The following is a 5,488-nucleotide window of genomic DNA, read 5'->3' as shown; positions in this document are numbered from 1 at the left end:
ACACGAGTGCATGTGAGACAGGTGAAGTGCCAGTGCCCCAATGTCAGAGGCTTGGATTTGCCACCGCACTGTCATCGTCTAAGCTGTTAACATCGGGGAAACAGTACAAGGATGTCTGTGTGCGCCTCGCCGCAACCTCCTATGACTCTGTAACTATTGCAGAGTAAAAAGGTGAGCTAGAACACGGATACTTTAAAAAACAAATTATACATATATACGTGTGTGTGTATACATATATGTGTGCGTGTACATATATGTGCGCGTGTGTATGTATGTATATATATATATCAAGAATTATCAGAACTATTAAAAAAAATGGACAAAGCCACCATCCCAGGAGGAAATTTAACATATCTCTAACTAACCAGAAGGACGTGGTAGGTTACTGCGCTGATGGTGGGCTAACGGGCAGGTAGAGACCAGCGGCTCACCGGTTAAACACACACTCTTCTCCAGCACGTGTGGGACATTTGTGACTATCCATGACCGAACATTCGGCCAGGAAGCCAGCCAGACAACGTCAGCAGATGACTCTCGCCCACGGCATGGCATGACTGTGACGTGAGTTAGAAATCGCCATCACAGAGAGAACTAGAAGAGGCCCAGACTTTCATATATTAAAACACACACAGCCGAACAATTCATGTCAGATAAGAAATCACAATGAACGTGCAAAATCTTACCTGAATGAACATGGAAAGAGAGAAGTGGATGTGGACGCAAACACGTTAGAAAGAAAGTCCCCGAAGTCATGAATAAAGCATTGAACGTCAGCAGCTGGAAAGAAATAGCAGAATAAATGCAAGGAATATGGAGGGATGAAATTATTAAAAATTATGTCAGCACATCTTTATCAAGTAGATACTTTGTACCCGACGCTTTTCTTGATGGGGGGAACAGCCGAACAAATCAGACACAAAAATTCCTGCTCACGTAGAGTTATATCCGAGAATAATAAAGATCAGAGCAGTGATCAGTGAAACAAAACAAACATACATCCCAGAAAACATCGATAAAGGCCCCGCCCTGGTGAGAAGCTGATGGCACACCGGATTGGCGGAGTTAAAGCGACGAAGGCAGAAAGAATTGTTGGCGGGAATAAACAGGGGCGAGGGCAGCGTGTACCACGGAAGTGAGGCGGGGGCTCATGGCATTTTCACCAAGACGACACCAATCCATTCGAAGGGAGGAATTCCTAGAAAAATGCAAAGCTAACTCAAGAAGCATCAGAGAAGCTACTTAACGTGATTCCTGTAGAGGAAATTGAAGTCGTGGTTTGAAGTCCCCCAAAACACCAGGGCAAGTTCGACCCGTGACTCCAGAAAACAGAGAATCCAAACTCTGTGCACATTTTTATGACCTTGAATTTACATGACCTTGAACTTATAACCTTGAATTCAAAACCAAACTGGGATTTTACAAGAATGGAAAAATACAATCTGACTCCATTGCAGCAACAGATGAGTGAGACACTATGGTCCGTCCCAAGGGTTAGTCCTGATGCAAGACTAATTTAATATTTTAAAATTTGTTGTGATTCATGACACTCACAGATTAAAGGGGAAAATATGGCTGCAAGAGATGCAGAAAAATTCAATAATGCTCAATATTAATTCATGTTTGCTTTTAAAATTTTTTTGTTAACCAAGAATTTACAAAGAAGCCTTCAGCCAACATTATGGTTAACAGTGAAACACCGAGTTTTCTTCGTTATGATCAGGAAGACAATAGTGACGTCTGTCATGGGCAATGCTACTCAGTTTTATGGGCAAAGGATTATTCAGAGGTTAACAAGGTTGGGATCACAAAATTAATATGAAAAGCCCATTGACTTTCTATATACCAGCAGAAGAAAATATTAGAAAATGCAATTTGAAACCGTAAAATATTATGTACCAAGTTCCTAAATCTAAGGAAAAACGTGCAAGACCTTTAAAGAGAAAATTATTTAAAGCTTTTTTGGGAAAGACCTACAGGAAAGCCTAAGCAAACGGAGAAATAAACCATGGTTTTGGAGAAAACACTCAATGTCTTAGAGAGGCTCACTTTCCCCAACGGGCGCGTCTATCCGATGTAAGCACAGTGCAAATCCCAACGGTTTTTCAAGGAATTTGGGGAGCCTGTCGAAAACTTCCGTGGAGGAGCTAAGGGCTCCGGGAAAAGGAGCAGAGAAGGGACTTCAGTCCCCGGGTGGACGGAACCCAGCACCCCTGAGATACACGCTGGACAGTGGGTGAACAGACTATCAGGTGTGACGTCAGGGCAGAGAGGCGCCCCTGTGACGCCCCGCGCTGGGACAGCCCGTTCCCCGCGTGGGAACACAGGAACTGGATCCTCTCCTCGTATGCACACAAAACCCTCGTCCAGGTGGACTGGAGGCTTGCGCTCAGCACTATATCCGTTAGAAAATGACGGACGGGCTATCGTAAGGCCTCATGGCAGGTTACTCACGCGAGACCCCAAAAAGCAACACAGAGCAGGAAACTGAGGCATGGGGACCAGTTAAGAGCTTTCGTGGTTGCCTGGCCAGAGAGGATCCATGTCCAGGGCACAGCCGACCCTTGACCAGCAGCAGAGTTGGGGCCTCGCGCCCCAAGCACCATCAAAAATCCACGGATAACGTTGGACTCTCCTGAAACTATAGCGACTAATGGCGTCCTGTCGACCAGAAAAGCTTTACCGGTAATGAAGTCGGTGAACACGTATTTTGCAGGTTCAATGCATCCATCCCATACTGTATTCTTCCGTTAAGTAAGCTAGAGAAAGAAAAGCGTCATTAGGACAATCATAAGGAAGATACATTGACAGTATTTAGTGACAAAAATCCACATATCGGTGCCTCCAAGCCCGTGTTTTCCAAGGGTCAGCTGCGTACTAACTGCCTGCAAGTCAGTAAGAAAACGTGGAGGACCCTAGAAGTGGACTGATGCGCCACAGAAAAAAACGCTCCGGCCAGAAACCCATCCGGCAGCTAGGCGACCAGAGTGACCAGGCCACCGGGCCGCGGTGACTCGGATTCCGCCTAGAAATGGACTGTGTGGGAGAGAAACAGGTCCTGACAGCAGGGCCAGTGACTAAAAACATGGCTCAGAACCCGGGGAAACGACACAGTTCAGAGGCGCTGGCAGGTGGCCAAGCACAGAGCAAAGCGGAGAAATGATACCCCGCCCCCCACAGCGGCACCTCCGCCAGGGCCGCCGAGGTCTCCGCGGTGCCCCTGCTTTGTCACTCATCGCCTGCTCTTTGCGGGACGCTGCTGCAACTCCCAGGCAGCCTCGCACAAGTCGGCTCCCCCCAGGACAGGCGGTGGCTCCGTCCCCACGCCCACGTGCGGGCCAAGCCTGCGGAGCCTCCCGCTCCCTGGGGCGCTCCGCGCGCCTTCGTCAGATGACAGCCTGATCGCAAGAAGCAGCTCCTTCACCGGTCAGGGTGCGTCAGCCATTGTGGCTTCCGGTGGGGAGACTGAGGCAGAGGCAGTCCTGGGACGGAGGGCTGGATTCTGTGGGGGGCAGGGGCCTCTAGGACCCCTCCCACAGGGCCTCTCCCCCTTACAGCCACATGCCTGCCTGGGCCAAGCCCCGGGCCCCAGGTCTGGAGCCCCGCCCCCACCCAGGTTCCCGAGGCCGGCTGCCCGCCTGGTGGCTCCTGCCAGGGCTGGCCTCCCCCTCGGGCGCCCCCAGCCGTCTTCCAGGACCCGCGGGACCCCCGCCACCCGGCGCCAAGAGGGGCGTTCCCGCGCTGGCCTCCGGGAGGGCTCAGCCCCGGCCTCCGTTCTGGCGGTTCCCTCTCCCCACCCTCTCCCCCTTCTTCCCAGGCTACTGTGGGCCCTGGGCCAGCGGCCCAGCTGCCCCCGCCCCCCAGGGCAGGGGCCAGGCCCCGTCCTCCCAGGCCTGGCGCGGCTCCATCCAAGGACTTGTCTGGAACACCAGGGAGCCCTGCTTGGGCCTGGCGTGGGGGGGTCCTGGGGGCCGCTCGGGAGGGGGCAGGCCCCCAGCTCGCCTGCTTTTCATGTCCCTTCAGGCGCGGGGCTCCCTCTGGGCCGCCTTTGTCTCTTCCTTTCAGCCTGATCTGCAGGCCAATCCCTCCCCTGGGTTTTCTGGGGTGGAAGAAAGGGCCGGAGATGGGGGGTGGCGGGAAACAGGGCCCCACCCAGAGTCTCGCTGCTGGGCCCCTGCCAGGCGGGGCTTCAAGGAGGCTGAGCAAGCTCCTGGTTCCCACCCCTGCCAGCCTGGTCCCAAACTGGAAGAAAGGAGCCTTTGCCAGCCTGTGACACCAGACCCTCCGCCTGGGCAGCGAGCCCAGCCCAGTCGTCCCTGCCAGTTCCAACCCGCCAGGGTGTTGCCCAGACCCTGCCCCTTTCAAATGCTGTCCTTTGCCACGCCCCCCCTCCCCACCCCCACACTGACGCTCCTGGGTGGTCTTGTCACATGCTCCCGCTGCTGTTCCTGTTCTCTGGGCCCTTGGTGCTGGAACTCCCATTCTGCTCAGGGCCACTGACCAGGGAAGGGGGCTGCTTGGCCAAGCTGACAACTGGGCGTGTGTGTGTGTTTGTGGGAGTGGGGGGAAGCACAGAGGCCAGACATTTTGTTGGGGGGGAGCAGCAGGGCTAGGGTCTGGGGCCAGCTGAGCACTTGCACACCCTAGCCAGCATCCAGGGACCTGTGTGCTGACAAGCCTGGCCTGAGGGACCCTGGACCTCATTTCCAGGATGCGGCCTTGTGTGCAGAGGGCCCCCTGCTGTCCCCCGCCTTGGGAACCCTCTGGCTGCCCTAGTCCAGTTTTCTGTCCCCACCGCCAGCAGAGGAGGCGGCAGTGATGGCCCATGCCCTGAGCCAGGAGGTCCTCTTCTTTCTGGGCTTGGTGTGATTGTGGCCAACCTGCCCCTCTCTGCCTCTGTCCTCATCTGTCACCCTGGTACTGGGCTGTATGACACAAGCTCCTTCATGCTGCTTGGCTGTGCACCTCTGAGTTCCCAGCACGTCAAGGGCAGGCCCAGCCTGGGTCAGCTCTGAGCCCGGATGGTAAGGCGCCCTGTCGCGGGGCCCAGGGCTGGTCAGCACCGCAGGCTGGCCGGCTTTTTCCTGCAGGGAGGGGGTGGCAGAGACCCAGCCGGAAGCCCCCTTGTTCTCGTGGCTGGCAGTGCCTCCTCTCCCCAGGAGCAGGCAGGGAAAAGCAGGGCTTGCCAACCCCATGACCCTCCCCAAGCCTGCGGGGAGCCAGCCCAGCCCACCCCCATACCACGCCTTCTGCCTCCTCGCACAAAGCCACACCTGGACCCCTCCCGGAGAGGGGAGTTCTCTGGGTCCTGCCTGCGTGGAACCCCCTGTCCAGATACTGGTAGGCCGGCCCTAGGGGTCCGAGGGGACGAGTCGTGGGCTGAGCGGACAGGAAGGAGGAGGGCAGACGGTAGTCTCAAGGTGCCAGGGCTGCGACCTGGGCGCTGCGAGGGCGGGGGTGACTCCGGCTGTAGCTTTCACCTGCGCTCGCG

General features: G+C 55.4%; 1 protein-coding gene across 1 annotated transcript in view; it reads left to right on the top strand.

The window, feature by feature from the left end:
- The first annotated feature begins 686 nt into the window (after positions 1-686).
- ENTPD2 (ectonucleoside triphosphate diphosphohydrolase 2) overlaps positions 687-5,488 on the top strand; it is an 11,038-nt gene continuing 6,236 nt past the window's right edge. The window contains exon 1 of the mRNA XM_025051233.1: positions 687-3,429. The gene's annotated coding sequence lies outside the window, so the exon portion shown is untranslated. The remainder of the gene's footprint in view (positions 3,430-5,488) is intronic.

Source organism: Pteropus alecto, unplaced genomic scaffold (genome assembly GCF_000325575.1).
Source record: "Pteropus alecto unplaced genomic scaffold, ASM32557v1 scaffold67, whole genome shotgun sequence".
In the NCBI taxonomy this organism is placed as follows: Eukaryota; Metazoa; Chordata; class Mammalia; order Chiroptera; family Pteropodidae; genus Pteropus; species Pteropus alecto.
This window is presented reverse-complemented; position numbering and strand designations above follow the sequence as displayed.